The sequence below is a fragment of the Ambystoma mexicanum genome, chromosome 4p, assembly GCF_040938575.1.
Source record: "Ambystoma mexicanum isolate Mex_15411 chromosome 4p, UKY_AmexF1_1, whole genome shotgun sequence".
Taxonomy (NCBI): Eukaryota; Metazoa; Chordata; class Amphibia; order Caudata; family Ambystomatidae; genus Ambystoma; species Ambystoma mexicanum.
This window is the reverse complement of record NC_090927.1, coordinates 334,177,155-334,203,494: the sequence shown is the minus strand read 5'-3', so window position 1 is coordinate 334,203,494 and position 26,340 is coordinate 334,177,155. Positions and strand designations below refer to the sequence as shown.

The window sequence follows — 26,340 nt, the reverse complement described above, 5'->3', positions numbered from 1 at the left end:
GGCAGCTGTAGTGAGGCATAGAGCGAACAGAGAATTTGAGGTTGTAGCAAGTGCAAGACTACCGTCTCACTTTTCAGTGCAAACAGGAAAATACAGAGCGCTTTTGTCACGCTTGAGAAACACGAAGGGCAGGAATGATGGTGTACAGTGACTCTGCCTATGTGGCATCGACCGTACATGCAGGGCTAGCACATTGGAAGAGGAGGGGCTACCTCCGTGCGGATGGCACTCCAGTGCAGCACACTTCTTTATTGGACAGGCTTATTAAGGCACTGCAAATCCCAATAACCATCGCAATAATTAAAGTTACTGAAAATGTTAGAGAGAAAGAAGTTGCAATTATGGTAGTGAGTGAAGGATTTAATCATTTACCAAGAGCTCAGAAATGGACATTGACGGCAGTGTACTGCACGAATAGCAGGAATTATGTAAACAAAGGGGGTGTTCTTTATCCCCCAGAGAAGCATTGTGGCGACAAGACAGTACTGGAAAAGCAGTAATGCCAGTAGCATTGTTAAAGGTAGTGCTAGAACAGCTGAAATACCACACACCTGTAACGAAGGAGAGTCTTGCTGTAACAATTGTAGAAGACTGGTTCATATCGAACCTGTTAGAACACGTTGCATTTTATGTAGTAAATTTCATTGTATGTCAAAGGTTTACTGCTGGGCATACACTGCAACCGATTAGAGAAGTAATTCCTCGACTGAACTGTCCTTTTCAGCATTTACATATTGATAATGTTGACATGCTGCAAGTATGTAATTGATATAGATATATGATAGTGGTGGTGTGTTCCTTTTCTAGGTGGATTGAAGGTCATTGTACACATACTGATGCCACTTGTGCAGCAAAGTGTTTAGTACGAGAAGTCTTTCCTAGATGGGGAGTGTGTGAGGTGCTGAGATCCGATAATTGGTCATATTTTGTTAATGAAGTATTTGGTCAAATAGAATTATTGCTCAATATTAAACACACATTTCTTCTGCTTATCACCCGCAAGCTAATGAGAAATGTGAGAGACTTAAAGGCCTCTTGAAGGAAAGAGTCGCCAAGCTTAAATTGACATTGAAAAAGGGATGGCTACATTTCCTGCCCATAGCTCTATATGCCTTAAGGAATCAGCCTGGGTGTGACCACCATCTCATACCCCACGAGTTAATGACAGGAAGATGAATGTGAAGTTCTTTGACACCTCCATCGAGGAGTAAAAGTGATACCCAGAGCACTGCAAAAATGTTAGGAAATGAATTGAATGAATATTTGACATGTATGACCGCTAGTATCTCTGTCATTTCAGATAAACTCAAGCGCCAGGGAGGTCAGTCTTAGAACACAGATGAAAACCATTATGGAACTGGAATTTCAAAATTATTATCAGAACCTGGACTCTTTGTCTTTGCTGGAGACATGGTGTTGATCCACAACTTTACTAGAAAGTGGAATGAGCCACGTTTTGTCAGACCCTATGTTGTGGAGGACATTACTCCCTCAGCAGTAAAGGTTCAAGCCAGACAAGCTTGGATCCAACTCAGCAATGTCAAAATCTATGCAGGTGAGACCATCGCACTCCCAACGATTAATCCAGAAGCAAGTCAGGAAGAAGAATGTCAACGTGTGCAGACTCGATCGATACTGAGGAACAAGGATGATAAACCAGCGGGTTGATTGAAAAAACAAAGATACAGATTTGCATTTGGACTGCAGCTCTCACTGGACACTCCTTATAGATATTATAGCAGGCGTGCAAACTGAGCCAAAGAGTTCTTTCAAAATGGACTTTAGAAAGTTGTTGACACATCGTGATTATGCCCGAGTTGGATTTTGAATTGTGCTTTGACAACTGCAAGAGGTAGCAGTACCCCGATTTGTCCCTTACTGAATACTTGTTTAATTTGATCTATGGTTCTGTCAGATGGAGATGCCCATAGGCTTCTACTTGCAGTCTTTGTGTTCATTTTTCAAGCTTATCCTTCTCTTGTTAGAAGAGATTTGGACATTCGTACTTTTCATGATGCTAAAAATGGCCCTGTGATTAGAAGGCTGCTTGTCGCGATAATAGGAGAGATCCAACAACTATCCGAGTTAATTACCTGATTAAAAAGTGTTTTTCCTTTCTTAAATGAGTATAGCAAAAATGAGGACCTGAAAATAGTACGATTTCACAGAATGAGCAAACTGAAGAAATACCAGAGTGGTACATATGGTGTGGATTAATATTCTTGTGTATAATAGATGCATGTGCAGTGTCTATCTTTGTTTTCTTGTTTCTTTTGGTCAACACTCTTGACTTTATTGGTCCAGTAACAGTGGAAGCTCCTTTGATTCTCCATACTCTAGGAACTTGTGTGTAGATTTGACAATTGTAGATGAGCATAGGTGCTTTCTGCCCAGAGCAGAGCTGCTTTGGAGTTATTTCCATGGGCTGCAACCATTATGTTGGAAAGACACAAGAGAAATGCAGAGGAAGATGATAATGGGATTAACACCTATTTAGACAGTACAGCACATTTGGGTAATAACATGTGGTATCAGCACATGAAAAAGGTGGGAGAGAGTTCATCTAAGGAGGGCTGCTATGCCTGATCTCTCGTACCTTTTGCCATGAGTGCTGGCCACACTTTAATTCCCAGAGAAGTACCAGAGTATGATGCCGGATATCTTGTCCACATTGCTGCATGCATGTCCACAGGATAGTTCCAAGGACATTGGGCCACCCTGCGATGGAGATCAAAATGGTCGCCCCCATTCGAGGATGATCATATTAAGACTAGACAGATGGAAAAGGAACCTGCATGAAAAAGCAAGATGCTCGCATACCCTACAGCAGGACAGGATGATGTATTCATAACAGAAATGAAGAGAAGTTGCACAATACGATGGAAAATGAGACAGAAGAAGACATTGAGGATGATGGCTGGTTTGCCTCTATCTTCCCGTGGGTCCCAAAGTGGATGGCGAATTTCTTCAAATTCCTGGGAGCAATGCTGTAGATTGTGATGTTTGGATTCTGTGTGATCAGGGTGATAATCACAAAGTGCAAGAAGACAGCGAAGAAGGCTGTAGGAATGAAGATCATGATTGATGTTGAATCAGGGTTTGGACACAAGGAGTTGACAGAGGAAGAAATCAGAAAATATATAGAGACCAGCATCTTGGCAACAGAGGGAGCGAAGTTCCTGCATCCAAAAAATCACAGGAAATATGTGGGACAATGGATCTACTGTAATCCGAATGGACACTGCAGCCGCATTACCTGGAGCATTGACAAGCATTTAAAATCAGCAGGATGCCTGATGCGAGTAGTGAAAATCTGGACTCCAAAGAAGCACTTTTTCAAGAAAGAATACCAAGATGTGGAGACTGGTGAAGTTGTCATGGTCGGTCTTTGCTTCAGGCAGTGCAGGCAGCTGCCTGAGATGCCAGGCTCGGGGGGCGCCAGTCTGACTTCAGCAACACTATTGTCGTCATTTTAATTATTGTAAAAAAAAGTGCATACAGTACAGAAAAAAAGTGAAACCTGTTAAATCATCAGACTCTCCAATTCCTGCAGTCATGAGCAGTGCATTCAAAGCCAGGGCCCTCTGGGGTCTTTGCAAGCTCTTGAGGTTGGGCCTTAAAAGCATGTGTTGCTTATCAGTTCCCGGGCCGAGGCTTGGGTGATCACACCTGCCTCCTCCTCAGTGCATGTTCTGTGCAGAGTTGGGGCTGATTGATTGATTGATTGGGCTGGTAGGATACAGGCGGCACTTGGAAAGTTGTGCTTGAGTAGTTAGTATCTCGGGTACATGCAACTCTTCCTGCCAGCGTGGACACACGGTCCGGATGCAAAGAGGTGATAAGCCTGTGCTTGCATTATTGTAGCTCTGTTTCTTGCTATGTGAGACCAGCAACTCATATCATAGACTATATGTATTATTAATGCAATTCAGGAATGCAAAGGCGTTCATTTGTCGCTGTGATGGAGCACTGCAAAGCTCCTTCATTAAATGAGTAACTGCCTTTAATGTACATTTTACTCACATGCTAAGCAATACCGAAATACCCTACTTTAAAATTATGGTCGCCACTTTAACACAGACATGAACAGCTCTTTCCTTACTGTGCTCTGTGTGTAGCACAAGCAAAACAATGTATATACATCAAGTATTTTATTTCCAAAATTATTAGTGTAAAATAACAACCTAAAATTGCTTAATTTTAATATTAATATTGTTCAACCAACATCAACACTATAAAGGAAAGAGCATTCGGAATGTAGTATTACACTGCAATACAACAAAGTAAGGTTAGGGTTGCGGACCGCAGAAGCATCAATCTATATATTAAAAGTCCATCCTTTACGTTTCAGCCTCGCCATTCATGGTGTCATTGAAAAAATGCAATCAACTTGAAAATTAATGACTGTCTGCAGGCTAAATGGGCCATGCAGAGAACTGATACAGCACCCACATATGCTTATATATTTGGCGGGTCGTCCTCGCTTCCCAGCAGTCTGCAATTTGTCACAAAGATGCCCCCAGGACAGGCTTCCCTGTAACGCTGGTGTTTGCTAAAAGACTGCACAGGGCACACACAAACACAAAGCTGCACCCATCATTTTGTTGCACCCGGTCACACACCATGGCACACAGAGGCACTGGAGAACTCCCAGATCAGACACAAATGAGGGGGAGGGAATAATGGAGGGCACATGTACTGGTCAGACCACACACCCACATCACCCTCCCCACACACCCACCTGGAGTGAATCAAGCAGAGCCCAGGCAAATACCCCCGATCAGCTTCAGTGATACAGATCTGACACCTGGAATTTTAAGCAAAACACATCAAACCCCATGACCCCTCCCCTTATCTTAGTAATACATGTCAGACTTCAGTGATCCCGCTCTTCCATTCATCTTGTATGATAAGGCAACCCGAGCGATAGACGGACAGAACAGGACAAAGACAATAAATGGTGCTGGCGACTAAACAGTTAACAAATGCCTGGTGATTACTATTGTAAAATGTCTCATTTTTAGCACATGCATTTGTATGCATACATTTTTAAAGAGGAGGGATGTTGGTACTTGCAAGTCAGGGGAGTGATTGGAAGGGTAGGACCAGGAGACTGTTCATTCTCACAGCAGTGCTTACATGTGTGGTTTCTCTGGTTTCAGATGTGAAGGAGCGAGTTAACTGTAACAGTGAAGCTGCACTAGAATAGTCTCATTAGAACGTGTAAAGAAGTTAGATGCCCCCACACAAGTGAGTTTTCCCCTCCCCCATTGTCTCTGAAGTTAGCACCTCTCCTAACATTTTGGGGAGGGCGCCATCCATGCTACCTGCCTGGGTGCAAGTTGTGGTCGATAAATCAACCAGAGGGTCGAATGTAGAGGAGCAGCCGAAAGCCTCTGCAGCAAGACCCACCCCTATTTTGTCTATATGTTGGAAACCGGAAATTGCGACATGTGCAATACCAGTAAGAGTACCTATATTGCAAGAAGCCTTTAAGACAAGGTATCCACTGAGAAAGCCTACTTGATGTATGACCGGAAGGATGATAGTCTCCTAGGAGAGATGCCCGAGGAAGTGTGAAAACATGGAAAGAAGAAGCTGGTGGCATCACGAGAAATGAGTGTGACACACTAAGAATGATGACCAGAGAAGAGAATGCATAAACGTTATAGAATCTGATGGCGGAGTAAAGAATTTTGGAGACGTTCATGTGAGGAATGAAGATTGCATTGCAGAAAGTGCAAGTCATTTTATAACTGTACAGATGCCGTAATGCAAATAGACTAAGTAATCATAAGGCTGGCTATACGTAGTGAATAGACTGCAGGCGGTGCCACCAATATATATATATATATATTTATATAGAATCTGGACATTTGATGCTATCATTTTAGTAAGACCAACCCATGGAAAAAGGAGGATTGACAGCTCTGTGTGTGTCTCAGCAAAGAATAAGCCGATGCTCGAAGTTAGACCAAAGAAAAACTGCTTGGCTTGGTGTCAAAGGTTAAGAGCAGACAAAACTGGTTATCAGTCTTCGAAGAACAAGTAATCTTGAGAAGCCAAGGCATCCCTTGTTAAGTTGCAAAGAGAGAACACCATGGGTGCCAAGTTCTTTTATTCGAGAGAAGTAAATGCTAAGAAATTGGCCGATTCACAGTCTGTGATCCCGTGAGTCCAAGATGAGAATAGACTTGGGCATGCAAGCCTGAACCTTGATAAGAACCTGCCCACACGCCTGTATATTTCCAGAGATGAAAAGCTACTACAAGGCCAAGTTCAAAGACAGTCTGAATGGCAGATAGCATGAGTGATGAGAGATGATGGGCTAGTTGGGTGGGGCGGTACGGGCAAGTCCACCCACCAGCAGCTGGGGTACCCGCTGACGTGCTGCAAGAGAATCAAATGTTCCAGAAGGTTACAAGCGGACCAACCAATTGTAGAAGGCCATATAACAAAGGGCCTTCTAGTTTGACAGCCAATGAGGTGTTGTGTTTCTAATCACAGTCGAGGATGACTTGCACTATGACTTGCATTAAGGGAGGGCATAAGTTGCCCACTTGATTATAGAGACCCAATCACAATCCTATCCCATATAGAAAGTATACTTAGATGTTGCCCTTGAACCAACCACAATCCCTCGTAGATTTTTGTACTTTGCCACGTAGTATGACATCACGTATGATGAGTTTCTGAATTAAAAGTGTAATTTTCTATGAAATGGGTTGAGATCGAGCTGTGCGACATCTGATGTCTGTTGTACTCCCTGTTTTAGATAATTGATATTAAAACAAAGCATTTTGCCAACTTCCTGAGTCAGTCTTCTTGTTTGGTGTGAGAGTTATTCTCCATCCTATCCATTGTACATTGTGTTACCTTACTTAAAAGGACCTTAAAGGTTCAATATCCTCAAACTCATCCCTCTGTACTCTAGGCTGGTACTGGCTGAATTCACATTGAGCAGGCCTGTTTTGGCTCCCGGGACACAGGGGTGGGGAGCGTGGAGTGAGCATCCTCTGTCCATGGTCAACATGTGGAGTGGACTGAACATAAGGGCAAGGGCAATAGGACACATTGGGCCTCATTACGACCCTGGCGGTAAGTATCGGTCATTACCGGCATGGCACAAATAACGTGTCCGTGCTGGCAAGAGACCACTAAAACCGGCACATTACGAGTTCTCGGGCACGAGCATTGCGCCATGCCGGTAATAAAATCACTGCCATGCCGCTAAAGGGCAAAAAATACCACTTACCGGCATTCTATGCAGTGCAAATAGCACCTCAGCCACCCTAGCTATCGACATTAGCGGTCACCACTAATAGTGGTAACCGCAATTAGCGGGAACAGATATTAGCAGTGACCGTAAATAAGCGGAACCGGAAGTAGCATCAACGTACAGGAACAGGAAAGAGCACGGCGGCCATCTTTCAAAAACACAGTCCATTGCCATCCTCTGTCAGCAGGAGGCATCTGACCGCCACAACTTCCACAAACCTCCAACACCACCCCTTTGACATCAGGATGCCAAAAGTTGTAAAGAAGAGCAGAGATCGGCTTCGCCAGGAGCGCTTCTCAAGGGAGGAGCTGACAATGTTGGCAGAAACCCTCCAAGAACATGCAGATGTTGTGTTTGCCACCGAGATGACCCGACTGACGCTGCTGAGGAAAAAGTCGATTTGGGCTATGGTTGCCCAGAGGGTCAGTGCTGTCGGTACAACACGTCGCACCGCCAAACAATGCCGCAAGCGGTGGGACGATCTACATCTCCGCGTGAGGAGCATACTTGCGGCAAACCGGAATATCGGCATGGCAACTGGTGGAGCTGCTGAGTCGCCCCTAAAACTACAGCCGTGGGAGGAGATATGTGCCTCCACCATAGGCACGGAGAGCATAGAGGGAGTTGGGTACATGGAGAGAGGAGCCCCGTCATCAGGCGATGCTGGTAGGTGTCTCAAGTCTAACTATGCCAATACCACCACGATGATGTCCAGATGAATGGGAAGTGCAATGATGCATACCAGGGTCCACCAGACACATTAGCACAAGACTGCCTACAGGCAGTGCTCAGCCTCACCTTGTACACATGCATAATGCACCCCGTTTCTGTAGCTACCCACATGCCTCCATGCATCACCCACCCAAGAGTGAGACTACCTGTATGTCACTGCCTCCAATGTGACTCATCCAGCAATCAAAATCAATGCAGCCATCACAATGCATGCTCAATGCCCGTGGACCCATCACTAACCCTCTCCCTCCATTGGTCCACCACAGGCTCACAATCAGACAGCGCCACTGAGACACAGGTGCAACCCCTGCTAAGAAGGCCAGGGCCGAAGAGGCACAACACCGGACCTCCACTTCAGGGGGAACAAGGAAACCCAAAGACAGGAAATGTCCCAGAGCACAGCACAGGCCACACCACAGATGTCTTCCATGTCCACCACTTTGGCGCCACCAGCATCCAGCATCTGTCCAGTGTTGCCCGCCGAAGGTACTGCATCGGCTGAAAGCAGCACCATCGGAGAAACAGCTGCAACCGCAGCAATCTGGGATGACGAGGAAGGGGATGTTGTGCATGTTGATACTCCCCCCACTGGCCCACTGCATTCCGCCCACCTGTCCCCGTGCAGCCAGCCCGACAACAGCATACACGGGCTATCTCCAGGAAATTCGTGGCTGGCTACTCCCAGCCCAACCACACATGTGCAGAAGGGTAACAGTATAATGGACACCCCTCAACCATCAGCCACAGTCCACAACACCCAAGAGGGGATGCAGGAAATGATTATTCGCCAACAACAACTAACTGACCTGTTGACACAGCATATCACAGAATGTGCCAGTTCTAAGGAGGAAATGCGTGATTGTGCTGCTACCCTGAGGTCTGCCATCGAGTCCAGTTCAAAGGACATAGGTGCTGAACTGGCCACGGTGCGGCACGTACTGTCCGAGTTGGTTCAAACAATGCGGGACATGCGTCCAGGTGAGCAACCCAGTTCTTCCTCGGCTGCCAGTTCCACCAGGACTAGCCCCGTGCGCAGGTCGGGCAGGAACCTGTGGCGATCGGACAGGGGTGCACCGGGTGCTGGGAGAGGGGGATGCCAATGGGCACAGCCTTGTGTACTGGTGCCACATGATCCACTTGTGCATAGTCCTGCACACCATGTGTTGGGGATTAGAGGGTGGAGGGGAAAGTGGGTGTGTTGGGGAGTAGAGGGGGGTGGGGGGAGTGGGTGTGTTGGGGAGTAGAGGGGGTTGGGGGGAGTGGGTGTGTTGGGGAGTAGAGGGGGGAGGGGGAAGTGGGTGTGTTGGGGAGTAGAGGGGCGGGGGGAGTGGGTGTGTTGGGGAGTAGAGGGGCGGGGGGAGTGGGTGTGTTGGGGAGTAGAGGGGGGAGTGGGTGTGTTGGGGAGTAGAGGGGGAGGGAGGAGTGGGTGTGTGGGGTGGTGGGTATGTTCACTTAGATTTCTCTATTCAATACACTTTTTGGTTAATCAGAAATCACATTTGTGGACATTGCTTATTGCGTACGTGTGCTTTATTGGTTAACCGTCTACAGTGTCCATGTCCCTGACACACCCAGTGCCCCGAGTGCCATCTCCGTGTAACACCCCCCCGTCCATGTGTGCTAGAAGATTTGGTTGATCAGAGTCTGACGCATGGCACGTCCCTCAGGTGCATCGCCTCCTCCATGAGGTGCTGCCCCATCACCACCCTCCTCATCCTCTTCATCAGGTGGTTGGAGTTCAATGTCAGGGGGCAGTGGCACATTCCGTCTGACGCACATATTGTGTAGCATGACACATGCCATGACGATCTTTGCCAACTTCTCATGGCGGTACAGAAGTGCCCCACCAGACCTGCTGAGGCAGCGAAACCGTGCCTTCAAGAGGCCAAATGTCTGCTCAATCACCACACAGGTTCGTTTATGGGCACGATTATAGTCCTCCTCGTGCCTGTTCTGTGGGTTCCGGACTGGGGTAAGTAGCCACCTCTTCAAGGGATAGCCTGCATCACCTGCATGTGGGAAACAATGTATCTGTAAGTTATCACATTATATTTGACCTCATTAAGTGACACCATGTCATGCATTTATTTCTTCATCTCAACCCCATTTCCATGCATGAATGGAGTCACACGATGTGACTGCTATGTGTGTATTCCTCTTATGGACTGTTTTGCATGCCATCAACTAGTGTGCGCTGGGGGGTCCAGTTCCTTGCGAGTGCCCATGCACTGTGTTAGTCTACGGCGGTTGTTTCTGTGATCTGGAAGATGTCCAGTAATTTGTATGCTTTCATGCTGGCACCGTTGATGTCAGCCTCATGATGATCTCACTACGCACAACAAATGGTGTCATGCAATTTAGTTGGGCCTCTGTCTCTGTGTAGTGGTGTATTGATGTATTTGACCCTCATGTGACTCCTTTGTACGCAGTAATGGGGGACTGGCCTTTCAGTTGATGGTGTTTGGTGCTGTGTATTGGCTATAGTCATTGCTTGTATCTGCATTTTGTTGAGGGGGATGCGGTTTGATTTGGTACAGTGCACATGCAGATGTCTGTAGAATGGTTGGGACACTGCTTCATTCACATGGTAGGGCTGCTTACATCTTGCATTATGTGGTCAGGTGTCAGCTCCAGTCTGGGCTGCTTTGGGGCATGAGCTTGCTCCATTCCCTCTGGCACTCGCAGCCAGGTGAAGTATGCATCTCTCCCCCCCCATCTCAGCCAGGTGAAGTATGCATCCCCCCCCATCTCAGCCAGGTGAAGTATGCATCTCTCTCCCCCATCTTAACAAGGTGAAGTATGCATCTCCCCCCCCCCCCCCCATCTCAGCCAGGTGAAGTATGCATCTCTCCTCCCCCCCCATCTCAGCCAGGTGAAGTATGCATCCCCCCCCATCTCAGCCAGGTGAAGTATGCATCCCCCCCATCTCAGCCAGGTGAAGTATGCATCTATACCTCAATCACCTACCCACGTCAAATTTCCATGGGCATAACATGCAACTCACCAAGAAGCCAGGATCTCTGCCCTGCATGTCGCTCCATGTAGCGTGGTATCGTGAAGTTCCGCAGGACCATTGAATCATGTGTTGATCCGGGGAATCGGGCACAACAATGTGTTATGATCTTGTTTGAGTCACATACCATTTGCACGTTGATTGAGTGGTACAGTTTACGGTTGCGGTATACTACCTCCATGGCATGTGGGACCACCAATTCCACATGGGTGCAGTTGATGGCGCCAATGCAACCAGGTATGGGGCCAGTGAATGGAAACCCACTTTGGTGTTTGAGAACTCCTGGGCAGACCATGGTAAGGAAATGTGTTTGTCTGTGTGCTTGAGGAGGGCATCAAGCACTTGGTTCAACGTACATGAGAATAATGGTTGTGAAATGCCATGCAGCTGCCCCACTGTGTGCTGGTAGGTGCCTGTGGCCAGGAAGTGGAGTACAGACACTAGCTTCAGTAGGGGTGGGATGGCGCTGCATGTTTCAATCAGGCTGACAATGTCGTCATGTATCATGTCCACAATGGTGGTGATGGTGTCCCGGTCCAGGCGGTATAGGGTGTGGATCTGCTCACCGGTTAGGTTGAATGGACTGGCTCTGATGCGTGGGATTGGGGGCTGCCTGCGTGGTGGCACTGGCTGTGCTGGTGGGGCATGCTGGCCCTGCCTTGCCCTCCTTCTCCTCCTGCATCTCCTCTGTGCTGCCTGTTGTTGTGGTTGTTGTTGTTGTTGTAGCACTTCCACTTTTATCAGATCCTCCAGCCCCAGCATTGCTTGTAGTATTGGAATCATTGTGGAGTGTGACTGGGTGTGAGAAGGGGTGGGGTGTGCTCCTTTTGCGCTTGCCTAGTCTGTATTGCCTCCACCCGTGCTGATTGTGTGTACCTGTGGCAGTTGGGAACACTGCACATGGCCATTTATGGTTGGTTTGCGATGGCGGTATTGGCACCATGGCGGAAAGGTACTTTACGGCCTTCATAAGGGCGTTAATTGCATGTCCGCGTAACTCGTAATGTTCCCCACTTTGCGCCATGCCGGTATTTACGGCATGGGAGGTCGCGTGCCCGCGCCCTTGTCGCTTTTACCGGCACCGTTGATTAAGGTGCCGCTAATAGCGCTTTCTCGGGTCAAAATCGGGCAGAGCGGTAAGCGATGCCAGTAATCCTTTACAGACATCGTTTTTCACTTACCGCCAGGGTCGTAATGAGGGCCATTCTGTTTCACATTTGATTGAAGTTGTTCTCTCTGTTGATTTTCATTTTCAATGAACCTAGCTACATACATTTGTCTTGCTTGATTGCCATATACCATTGTGGAAGGGTAAAACCTACTCTGGACCTCTAATGCCTGGTATGGCCCATTATACATCTCATTCTGGTTGTTATTTGGCCCCAGCATATCATAGCAAAATCCAACTTTTTGTGAATTACAAAGAAACTGAAGACTAATGTACGACCTTCTGTCGCTGGGGTCTGTGGATTGAAACACCGGAGTAAGGGGTGGTGTGATCTTCCCTTGCATGGACACACCCCTATGGTTAAGTGTTGTGTCACTTTTTATCTGCATTGTCTCCACTGACAGCCTTTATTTCTAGAGCTGCAGGGGCAGAATCTTTAGCTTTTTGAGATTTGGATTCTTATTTCTAACCTCCCCTTTCTCATGAGAGATTATTTCATAGATTTTAGTGGCCTGTTCAAGAATCCATTCTAAGCTTCAGCCAATATTGAATTCAAGGGCGAGTTGTGAAACCACATCCCATTACAATCCACAGAACAATGTGGTCTGCTGAATGAATGTCACAGCCTTTGCAACAAAAGGGATAGCCTATTCTCAGACAGGACGGAATGGGTAGACAAATATCTTGTACAGGGGGGTGGTCCTTTCCTCAAACATTTAAACTACACTTGATTATTGTAGTCACAATTCTGACACATCTCCAAAATGAGTGTTAATATATCTACAACAGTATGTATCATTGGAGGAAAATTCAAATCCAAGTGCTGGAAAGACAGTTGTGGTGTCCTTTATGAGTTAGGCGCACTGACCTTTTTCTATGAAGGAAACAGCTCACAAAATGACAGGCCACACACACTTTTTTACTATAGCACTCTTTGCCTTTTATCATTTGCTATAAATAGGACAGAATCCAAATGCGGCTTATCAAAATGCAGTTGGAAAGTCTTAGTAGAGCATGAAACACTCATGTACAAAAAGAACAGACATTAGTAGAATGCAAACGTGGATGTCTCTTTGTACCAAGGAGAAAATGAAACAGTTCACATTCCACATATCCATAAACAGCTCACTAATGCAAAGACAAGGCCCCCTTTGCTTTAACACCAAAGCTCCCACAAGAGAAACTTGCCAGATGATGTGAAGTTATCTGGCAACTTTGAGGTGTATTTGATACTTTCACAAGCCTGCAAGTGACTAACCAAGTGACTAACCACACGCAGAAAACAGAATTCTATATTCTACTGCATGGAGAGTGCATGTAGCTCTCTTTACCTCGCTCCCCTGGCTTCTACCTTATTTTTCCTCTGGTTGGTCTGTCTTTTTTTTCCTGTTGTCCTGTGTGTATTTCATCAGACAGTCATGATTTACAGGTTATTGAAAAATACATTACCTGCAACATCCCTTCAGAATCCACAGATAGAGACCTACATACACAAGTGTTACACTTCTAAAAACATAAATGTGGCAAATACTGCCGACCTAGATATAAAAACTATACCTAATGCTGCTTTGACTTCCATAGAACAGGCTGCAAAAAAGGACAAATAAATAGCTTGCTGTCTTCTGTTAGACACAGTGTTAAAGGCAAATCCCCTAAAAATACATACAAGCATCCAAGTACATCAATGATTGCAATGCCCAGGCTAGAGCCCGCGAGATGCTAAATTCATGGAGAACTCTTGAATTACATGTGGCTTCTCTACTTTCTTTTCCGACACAGCTACCTAAGCAGGACAACAGCACACACAACCCTTAGGTGCCTAGATACCCGCGCTCCCTCATGTCCCACTAGGTCTGACACTAAGGCAGACCACATACCACAAAAGGTTTGGACATATGCCCTGCGGCTCGATCAACAAGTCGCAGCACCATAACCATAGATGTGACAACCTCTCCTGCAGTAGCAATACCATCCATATTGCTTCACAGACCAAGTTCAGGTAAGAATGTTGAAACTAAGCCATTACTCTAACCTGTTCCCAGGCTATTTTGAGCTATACGGCACAGTTATTGCCCAATCTGTATGACAATAAGAAATGTACATGAATGTCTCAATCCTCTTCCCTATATGTCAATAACCCTGCTATACAATTCACTGTCCATTGGACCAGGATACTCCCAGAGGCCCACCGAGCACCAGAGGTCAGCATGATTTTCCATTCCGGGTGACCAATTCCTTTGGCAATATATTGCATCTTTCTTACCTTTAACAAACATACCAACTAACACTTATGTTTGCATGCATGGTCCCTCTCAATGAAATTGAACAGGGTCCTGAAGAAGGCAACAATCAAGCAAGTGACAAATTTGCCAAAACGTCACACCGGACCGATGGATTGGCTGTCAGCCACCATCACACGGTCATAGTGGCGTGCATCAAACACTATCATGCCCCCAAATAATAAAACTCAATTGATTTTTTGATGTAGACGTGCAATCTGATTCAATCTGTAGTTAGACTAGACAGACAGTGATCCACAGTTGGAATCACTCCCTGCACAGTCTTAACTCATCGATAGAAGTCTCACATTAGTATAATATACAACAACTGTATCAAGACGTCTATTGCTATCAGATTCAGCCCTTCGTGCCTCTTGAAACTTGCCCTGATCACTGCACCCTGTCTATGCCACTGTGACCACCGTACCTCGCCTGTGCCCACTCGAGCGCCGCCTCTAGACTGGGCCTGCGTCACTAATGCATTTAGACTGCACCTATGAGCCTACTCTTCCTACGCATGTGCCTACATTAGCACTGTATTCAGCCTTTGTCCACAAGCTTACCGTACCTAGCCTGTGCCCTCTCTAACACTGTACTTAGCCTGTACCCACATTAACTCTGTATTTAGCCTGTGCCTACATTAGTGCTGTACTCAGCCTTTATTCAGGAGCCTACTGCACCCAACCTGTGCCCATTTTAAAAAACAGTGACTATGGTTCTCCACTGTAGGGCAAATTATCCCCAGTGTTGCAGCCTATGGAGTCCGGATCTCCACAAATTACATGTAATAAAGAGGGGGTGAGGAGCGCACTCCAATTCCTGGTCAATATACTACCTAAAGAAAGAAAAAATATATAACTGGGTTAAATCCCAAAAGTGTCCAATCACTACAGCTCCCATAATCCTTAGAGACTGCATTAGCAATTTAATTGGATTCACCTGATAAGCAAGACAACACAGCCTCCCTGAAGAGTGTTGGGACACGAAAGCGCTAGGAGGACGAGAACAGCAGTACACATGCAGCAGAAGGGATCCAACCCTGTGAACATGTTGGCAACAATTGGGATCTAACCCAGTGAATTGGACACTTTTGGGATTTAACCCAGTTATATATTTTTTTCTTTCTTCAGGTAGTATATTGACCAGGAATTGGAGTGCGCGCCTCACCCCCTCTTTTTTACATGTATTTGGATATTGGTTCGGTTATGGAGCCTATACCATTGATTATTGGTCTGCTTGATGGTAATAGATCGTATTTTTATGTATCTTAGGCAAAAAGTATATGGTCGCAAAGATAGGATGGGGGTTTTCATATAGTCATTAATGCCTGTAGACCATTTCTGACCAGAGGTAACTGCATTACCTTAGCCAGGGCCCTAGTCCTATCCAAGATTAAATACTGTAATGCGCTCTACCTCGGTACTAACCAACACAACCTTAAAAAGTTGCAAACTATCCAGAATGATGCACTCGGGTCAGCGACCAGCCACCCTAGATCATTCCATATCTCAGAATTGAGACGCAGTTTACACTGGCTATCTGTCTCTCAAAGAATCAGACGCAAAACCCCATGACTTACATTCAAATGCCTATACAACCTAACACCTAAGTACTTGTGTGATAAATTCACACAGTAATCCTCAGACCGACCTACTAGATCCCCTTGTTCCAACTGCCTGATCATTCCAAGGTTCAAGCTCCAAAACGCAGGAGGCAGAAGTTTCCCAGTCTTGCCAGTTAAAATGTGGAACTCCCTACCAGCAACCCTTAGAGCTGAACTGTCCTTCTGTAAATTCAGTAATAATGCAAAAACCTGGCTGAAGCTGAATTAATCTTTACTCTAACTTTACCTTCCACCTTACTAACCTGCGATCATGTAAATACCTTCTCTTTGTCACTTGTTAACATTTTTGTATGCAATTGTAAATCATTTCTTTGTGTCACTTGTTAATACCACATTATGTAATTGTAAATTACTACTTTATGCCACTGTAAGAAATGCACCCAGATGCCCAAGGGCTTGATGCGCTATATAAATAAAACACAAATACAAATATGTCTATCACATTTCTGTGTTTGATTTAATATGTGATTTATTGTTATTGTATTAATTGTTCTGCTGTTTTTCTTTCCACAGATGTATGTGCTATCACCATGTTGTGTCATGTATTGATGCAGCAAGACATAATTAATAAATCCATATATTTTAACCAATATGTATTCTAGTTCAGAAGGATGAATACTTTCTCAGAAATATTCTTTAAAGGAGGGAATGCTATACATTTGCCTATACTCTTTAATCCCCCTCAATGGCTCAAAGTTCTTTGTATATATATTAGTTCAACTTTTTTGTTAAAATATCTAAATACTGTTCTAAACACGTCAACACGTGTTGGGAGCCCACTTACAATGCAATCATTGCCCTCTTGTGGAATGCAAACATAGGCATATGATACATTGCAGACAATTCCACTGCAGTTGCAAGATATGTACACACTGACAAAACAGAGCTAAAAGACCCCTGGAATGAAATATCATCTGACAAAACACTATCACAAACATTGTACAGCTTTGGTATAAAAATGCTCTCCCATTGAGAATGTGGGTGCTACGAAGCTGCATACTGTTTAACAGGTACATCCTTATATGGCAAATCTGAACACATTGCCTGGGTGAACCAGCTTCATCCCAGAAAAGAGAACTAAATTCCTACCAAGAGATAGAAAACATAGCCAGAAATGATCCCAACAGCCAGGGCATTTTAAAAAAACTATTTTATTGACACATACTACCCAAACAGAAGTACTGCTTTGGAAAACATGTGTCTGTATGACATTGCCCAAAACTACAGCTACAGAAACAATGTCACACCAAATGAGTCAACTGGCACTGTTCACTCTCAACTTGTGAAGGAAGACTAGCGAAACTCCCCAAACCCAGTCTAATTAATCATATAAAGTTATCTTTAAATCTCCACAACATTGAGAACTGCATTACATGGCCCTACTCCAACTTTTTAAACCTTGGAGAAAAGAAAAATAATTATTAGGTGACTATAACTCATTTGAAGCTGCATTCAAAGCAAATAAAAACAGTATAACAAATGTCAATTTCAAACAATACAAACAAATGTTGGACAATGAACGCCAACAAGAGGAAGACATTGAAGCTCAACTTGACAAAGACACTCCTGAGGACAGTCAACCTTCCCTTACAGGAAGCTAAGAATCACTTGGAGAACCACACATTCTAAATGAAGCAGAACTAGCCATGACTGAGATAGAAAATACCATGTATCAGTAAAAGCAATCTGGGGAAGACTTGTCAGTGCTGGAATATCAGCTAAATGATGAACAACTCACCATTTGTCCAGAAGTCACCCAAGAAATTGGTCATGGTTTTAAACATGAAACTAAAACCTGTAGCTCTAAAAAATACAAACCTCTGCTCCTGTATGTAAGTGGTGAAGCTGGTTCTGATACAACATTCTTAATTAAAATAAACAGCACATTTTTACAAGACTTAACAAACAACAAGCTTTCAGCTGTAAGAACAGTCCCCACAGGTTTAGGTGCCTACAACATAGGAGGTGTTACTTTACACCGACTACTATTCCTCCCTGTACAACACCAAAAATAATTAGAATACTAAAAATTATCAGTAGAAGCTGCTTCTGATGTATGCAGAATTCTAAAACAAATGAAAGTGCTCCTGATAGATGAAGTAAGCATGGTTTCCAACCTCGTGTTGGCTTTACTTCATCTCTGAATGCAACTACGAAGAACTGTTTGGAGGAAAGCATGTTATTGTTTTCAGAGACCTCCTACAGTTTACACCAGTGAAAGGTCAACCTATTTTCAAAACAAACATTAGGATACAAACAATACCGCAATACCCTCGGCAGCATTGGAAATGTAAATCTCTGGCATTTCCACTACAGCGAACTAACTCAAAACATGGATCAATCTGCAGACCTGACACATGGTAACATTTTAAAAAGCATTACAATTGGTCTGCTTACTAAAGATGCAAAATCCATCTTAAATAGTAGACTAATCCATTTAACACATCTGCTCCTGATTGCATGGCACAATTAACTCACCAAAATCATAAATGTATGTCCTTAATGCCAACCCTTTCAAGCTGTAGTCCATTCAACGAGACAATGTTAAAAAAAGAAATGCAACACATACTGCATATCAGCTCCAGAGACAACTAGATGTGCATGGCATGACACTTATGTGTCAACAAGCAACAGCATGACTAAACAGCTTAGAAAAAAGTATCTCCAACACATTGAAATAATATTGACTTTTTGTCTAACCTTGACGTAGAACAAGGTTTAGTCAATGGAGCAATTGGTGCAGTTTTTGGCTTCCAAACATATCTGCATGACAACAACATTCAGTTTGTCAACATCCACTTTGACAAACTTGCAGATATACGTACACAGCGGGCAGTTTCCTGTATCTCTTGCATATGCGGTCACTATTTACAAAACACAAGGTCTAACCCTAGATCAAGCATTGATTGTCATTGACAGCACAGTCTTTAAAGAAGGTATGAGTTACGTAGCACTTTCACGTCTGTGCACACTCAATGGTCTATTCCTGGTTAACTTTGAAGCAAACTAAGTCAACACTGACATTCCTTGTATTCTAAAATACAACAGGTTACATGAACTGTACACCCCTTCTAGATATGTACCTGTACCTCAAAAAACAAAACCTTGAAAAGAAAACTATAAGCTATACCATATCTCCCTGCAATACCACAAAAAAGAACAGCTACTGCTCCATCAAATAATACAACCACAAAATTCTTTAGTACAAAAAGAACTGCACGTGCATCAAAAGACAAAGAGACAAATGTCTATTGTCAAGAAAGACCTGTAGGCTCATCAAAGGATACAGAGGCACAACTCTCTGGTCCATTCAAATTCATCAACACAACTGGAGTAAATTGCTATGTAAATTTAGCAATCAATCTCCTCTTCCAGTTGACACCAATTGTTCACATCATTTACTTAAGCATCTCGGACCAGTTGTGTTTGCAAATACTCATCTTTCATATAAATACCATCAATAACCCTGACAGCACATACAGTGTCACAGGTATAAGGCAAGAATTGGACTACGTGCAGGAATGGTAAAATTCACCATAAACACACGATATGATCCACAAGAATGCCTAATGTACATACTACAAGTATTAGAAACCAAAACATCCCTATTAAAGAAATCTTCCGGCTTTCAGACACGTAGAATCATACATGCACTCTATGAAACCATGTTTCACAAGAGCATATGCAAAATGCACAATTTGTAACCAATTCTGAATACATTTCACCAATTTCTGCAGAATTCAAATCATGGCATATTATGCCCTTTTTGCAATTCAGACAATCGTTTCACCACACAAATAAACTCAGATAGCCGATATGCCATACTAATGCTTCTAAGGTGCAATGCAGATGGTACCAAAAATAACTGTAAGGTTACAGGCTTCACACACGGCCAAGTATGTCTTTGAAATAAAACCTTCACAACAGTAGGTATAATATACCACACTGGTACCACAACCACTTCAGGGCACTACACTGCATATCTAAAATAAAAAGTGGTTGGATTCAATGTAATGATACCTCTGTTACGCCAAAACATATGCTACAATAGTACTTTTGAAAGTCAATCTAGTTGGAATACGCCAACAGGTCTCTAACTACTTGAAAAACACCCTTCATTCCAAAACACTTCAAATACACAATCTCAATTCTTCACCAACAAAACATCTTCTAACCTCTAATGGAATTAGAATACACCAACAGTTATCTAATTACTTCAAGCATTCCCTTAATAACAACATACTTCAAAGAAACATACTATCACACATGCTAATAGCCCTGCCACCCGACACCAGAGACACCACACCTTGGCTTTAACAACATCCAACACCCACCTTAACTGCCCTATGACTCACACTGAGCCTACCAGCAGGACCTCTGCAAGGGAATCCATGCCCCTGCATTCACCCACCCCCTGCCAGCCCTCCACTGCACCCCTCACCAGGGTCAGAATCACCTCTGTCTATCTAATCTAATTTCATGCATCATAATTAACACCAGATCTGCCGCTAAAAACCGACACAACATATACAACCTAATTCCCCCTGAAATCCCGACTTCCGAACCATCACACATGAGGTATTTTCCCCAGGCTACATTATAATCATGCACAACAGAACCAGCAGAGCCATCCTCTATAAATTACACCTCACCATCTCACACTCAGAGGAACCAGCATATCCCTCCTAGTGAAATTTCTCATAAATCCCTCCCTTAGCTACAGCTTGCTACTCATATGCAGACCACAAGCTATAACAGAAACTTGTATCAAAAAATTGCTAATATGTCACTGGTTGCGCTAACCCCAGAGTTATATGTCGTAAAGTAATTATTTATTTGGGGAAAAGCCTGTGTCAAGCAGCTAAGTAACTCAGTCAAACTCCAAATTATTCCCCGAAATTTATGTTATGGAAAAATTGTGCCAGAGCCACTCCTTAAAATTTTAAGTTTTTGTAATTATGTAGTTTAATAACAACAAAAGACTGTATGCATAGAATATACAGATTGCAACTCATAGCATACAGCAAACTCTCTGTTCAGAGTGGACAGTAAAGTTCTCACAATATGGGGTTAGTAACATAAAGGACTCATTTGTACTGTAGATCACCAAAAACAAACGTAGTGCAAAATATCGTCAAGTACAACGCCAAATCTTCGTTAAAAGGAAAACACACAATGCCAACACGTGTTTCAACCCTAACCGGGCCGTCCTCAGGGCGTAAATAATCTATATTTGGCTAAAAATAAATAAACTATCATCAAAAAGAAAACAGAAATACGTACAGTAAAATTATTTCACACAGGTATTCATGTTAGACAATACAGAGTAAGAAAGCATAAATCATAAAATGTCAGAAGGGGAATAGGGTTTGGAGAAGAGAAAACAAAAATAAAAGTTGTTTAGAATCAGTAAGAAGTCCAACAGTATTTATTTAAAGTCTATATGAGTAATACATGGTATTTGTTTGTGCATATCAGCATCCCTAGTGGCAGTGTTCTAAATTAAAAAGTACCTGGTAAGTTGTAACCAGAGCGCTGGTTATGCGTAAAGTCCCTCGTATAACATCGTTTTGTATTAATGCTCAGTCTTTATTGCATGGTCAATACTGCGAAGGATCTGCAAATAGAGCATACTGCTTATGTTATGTATATTCGTTAGAGACTCAACAAAGGTCACCACTGTTTGAAAGAAACATAATAGTCTGGGATTCAAACGTTTACCTGTCCGTTTAGTTTTGTGGGTTGCCAGCCGAATGCTCAAAAAAGCAGGATTACGTTCCATCTAATGCGTTGGCAAATGGCTTGATTATTTCTAACTAACTGCAAGACAGAAAGTACCGGACATTTAATATATGTCATTTAGAACTACGAACGATAATATATTTGTCGCATGACTAGTTCCCCTAGAAGAGTAAAGTTGACATTCCTACTATGCAGGCAGATTACATCCAACCAAGCATTGCACGAAAGAAAGAAACGAGAATTGTGGGATGTGTAATTAAGTATTTCAAACAATAATGTAATAATGCAATTTGTTCCAGTTATTAAAGTAAAATCAACATTCCTACTATGTAGACTGAGTGCATCCACATAAGAATTGGCTACATGAACTCACCAAATAACTGCTTCAATGCAATTCACAGGCATCGTTCGTGCCGTGTGGCCGTTTGTGTTTCCAAGGAAAAGAGGGTGTTGGTTCCAGCAGCCTATAAGCACCCAGGAGAGCTAAAAGTTCTCTGATCATGTGACCGAACTGTTCCTGCGTTGCCTAGCAACATTAGGTTGCACTGCAGAAAAGTGTCCCAAAATACATCGTATAAGTTTGTCATGCATATTAAGTTTGCAATGTGACCAATATGAGCGTATCTATGCTTCATAAGCCTTGGAAAACTTCAGCTGCATAAAGACGTGACTGATATTTCTTATTAATAGGCGTTGGCCTGTTAGTTCAATCCAGATGAGGCTCAAGTCATGTGACGGGGTGTTGCCTAGTAACACTTCCTGGTTCTGATACCATATGAGCCGCCCTTTAGCACGGAGAAGTGGATTAGATAGACTGAGCTAATTATTGACGTATATTCCGTCATATGGTACCGTTGCTGGTACGCATGCCAAATACTAATTATTGGTTAGATAGCTATTTGCCCAATACAATCCTAGTTTATGTAATGGCATATGAAAAAAATATGGAAAAGATATATGGAGACATTGCTAACTAGCTAAGTAAATCGGGCGTTACAGATCATTGGAAACGCGTAGATCATTGCATAAATATACATGAGTACAATCTCCAAACCGGGAATGGCACATATCACGCACGTACAACGTAGTGTCTTTTAGGGTGATTGGCTTGTGTTTGTTACTAAAGATATTACATTGATTTCTACTTATGCTTAGATGGTCTATAAAAGAATCTGTACGATTTGTAGCAGAGTAACATAATATAATAGCGCTCATAATAAGTGCTGCTCTTAAATAGTTCCAGAGTCCTCATTTTAAATTGAAATTCTCACAATGCAACTTTTGGAAAATGGATGCATTAACAGATATCCCAATATCCTGTAACGGAACCTAATGTTTGCTGGGCTGATATCTTGTATACATAGCTCTCAACTCACACGCTTTTGGCGGGTGTCACCCGCCTTGTAAACAGCTGACTCACCCGCCAAGCCTCCTGCACGCCCATTCATTTCAATGGGCCTCTCACCCGCCAAAAATAAAATCGGGTGTTTTCACCCGCCTTTGCGACACATGGTTGAGAGCTATGTGTATAGGAGTCTTGTAACAGTATGTTTGGACATTAAAACCCTCAATTTTCAATGAGATGTGTACAATGCCACTGTTGGGATGTCGATGCATCAACAGGTACCCTAATATCATTAATTTACTCAGGGTCCACATGTGAAAATATTATAAGAAAACATTTAGTTCATGTTCTTGATTTAAACCGAGCTGGACACATCGAAGTTTGCAAATCATACGCGCTTCTTCTTGGCGTAATCGGAGTTGGCGGTCACCACCCCTGATATGTGGCTTGATGGTTTTCAATCCAATAAATTTGATATCCTGTCGGTATGCCATTTGGTGTTCAGTTTGCCAATGTAGAGTGAAAGGTAATTTGGCATCTTGACTGTTGAGGTTTGCGAGATGTTCTCTAATCCTTATTCTTAGCTCCTGGAACGTACTGCTAATAAATACTCTCTTACACACACAGATAATTCCATAGATAACATACTCGGTGCGACAATTAATAAAATCTGTTATTCTGACTTATATATCACCATAGCACGTAAAGACCTTTGTTGGAGACAGAGCAAACTGACTGAAGTTGCATGTCCCACACTTTTGAAACCCAATTGGTTTTGTCTTGTCCGTTAGCCAGTTATACTGTCTGATGGAACCAGATTTAAAAAAATACGGGCTCAGTAGGTTTCTGAGTGTAGGGGCTTTAGTAAATATGATCTTGGGTTTCTCAGGTATGTATGATTCTAAATCTAGGTCTAATAGTACAAGATTCCAATGTTTATTCAGAATATGAAAAATGAATTTTGAGTCACTGGAAAATTTTGTAATGAAATGTCCATGTTTTGGGAAGGTCCCAGTATTTTTTGCTTGTAAGTTCTGAGTTTGTGAAAGAATAGACACATAACTCTGGGGTTAGCGCAACCAGTGACAGATTAGCAAGGTTTTGATACATTTTTGACTTGAAGGGTTTTTAGATAAATTACCCTTCTATCTCTCACTGTTGCTGCACACCAAACAATTAGACCAAATCTTGCGATTTCAAGTGCTGTTTACCTGTCGAGTTGCGTGCACATCCAATTATAGGATAATTTCTCCTATACCTTCACTATGACAGAAACTTTGCTGATGCTCTAAACTACTACATAGCGGCCGTCCAGGTTACCCACCCCTCCCTCACCATGTTAAGAGATCTCAACGTATGGTTTGATGTCCTGCATAACCCCATGACATGACCACTCCTGGGCAATGTGGAAGCCCTCAACATGACATAGCTGATATTAAGTGCCACGTACACCGCGGGACACACCATTGATGCATTATTCAGCTCCAACCTGTTTTCCAAGCTCCCCCAATCACTAATCTGGACAGACCTCAGAGGCATCTTCTGAAGGCTTTTGACAGCAATCCCTCATCCCCGCTTGACTAACTCTGGACCACCCACATGCTTCCCGATGTGGAACAAGTTCATAGTAACTCCGGACTAGGACGACTCCCTGCTTCACTCTCTTCTCAATTTCCCTCTCCAGGGAGGTCTACCCTCCATCAGCCAGTTTGACATTTGGCTCTCCGATGCCGTCAGAACTCTCACCCCCACCAGATCCTCCTCCTACAGACAAGTCCCCTCCAATAGATGGTTCACACCCTCCCTCAAATCCCACAAAACAATAAACCATTACCTGGAATGTAGAGGACAGGCCTACCCATCTCCCCAGATCAGAGCTGCTTACGCAAGTCAGATCAAAGCCTATAAAACAGAAGTCTGGAAAGCAAATTAATCCTTCTAAGGGAACAGAATTTCAATGACCATAACACCAGCAGGGAACTCTATAAGGTCATCTCCAAATTCAAGGCCACACTATTCACTCCCTTCCATCTCCCAACTCCCAAGCACTATGGGGTTCCCCCTCGGACCGCTTCCACAACATTTCTGTGGAAAGAAACTGCACCATCGGTGCAAAACTAGCAATCCACCCATCGCAGCTGCCTGCATCCTCGCCCAGCCACACTTGCTCTTCCACCGCCCACCCCATCTTCCCCACCTTCTATTCCATAACTTAACCCAAGCTATTGAAGCTACTTGCTAACAGTTGCCCAAACCCGAAACCCCGGGAGACCCATGCCCCCCTCCCTACATATATATATATCCTTTCCTCAACCTTTGCAGTCAACATTGCGAGATCTTCTCTCAACTCAGGCATATTCACAGCATCATTCAAGATATCACACATAAAACCCTTGCTCAAAAAACCCTCCCTTGACCCCCTCCTTCTGGCCAGTTGCAGGCCTATCCTAAACCAATGATTCATAGCCAAAAGCATTGACCAAACTGCATACTCCCAGCTTTGCAACTTCACCAAATCAAACCTCCTTCTTGACCCACCCAGGCTGGCTTCAGAGCCCTTTGAGGTATGAAATTGTCCCTAGTCACCATCTGGAAGGACCTCAAAATATCTGCATACTCAGAAGGATGTGCCGCACTTATCATCCTCAACCTCTCAGCATCCTTTGAAACTATCAACCACTGCATTGTAACCCGCTCAGCATTAGGGACATAGTATTAAGGTGGACTTCTACCTTCCTTGCCATCCGATCACAAATAAACCTAGTTCCTCCCTTCTCCTCCCTCCTCGCCCTATCCCCACGGGGTAACACAGGGAACCTCCCTATCCCCTCTGCTCTTCAACCTCTACCTGAGCCCCCTCCCAGCTCTCTTTCGCTCACATGGCCTAGCCTGCTACAACTATGCAGACAACACCCACATCATGTTCAAGATCCCCAAAACCTAATCCAGTCCCGATCCCTCCTCATCCTGACATCACTGCATGCCTCTAAGAAATCGACCAGTGGATGACAATCTGCAGGAAAATGGCACTCTTCCCTCAACTCACCCCTTGGCTTTTCTACATAGGCCCTCCTCTCACCACATCCACCTCAGTAAAGAACCTGGGATATACCATGGATGCATATCTATCACTCTCACACCACATAAATTGTGTGTCT

At 43.8% G+C, this 26,340-nt stretch overlaps 1 long non-coding RNA gene across 1 annotated transcript in view; it reads right to left on the bottom strand.

Annotated features, from left to right (window-relative positions):
- The window catches only part of LOC138453232 (uncharacterized), a 94,817-nt gene extending 72,533 nt beyond the window's left edge, over positions 1 to 22,284 (bottom strand). The window contains exons 1-3 of the long non-coding RNA XR_011260380.1: positions 22,211 to 22,284; positions 21,817 to 21,915; positions 21,609 to 21,712 (exon numbers count right to left, since the gene is read on the bottom strand). This is a non-coding gene — a long non-coding RNA (uncharacterized lncRNA). The remainder of the gene's footprint in view (positions 1 to 21,608; positions 21,713 to 21,816; positions 21,916 to 22,210) is intronic.
- Between the last annotated feature and the right edge of the window lie 4,056 nt (positions 22,285 to 26,340).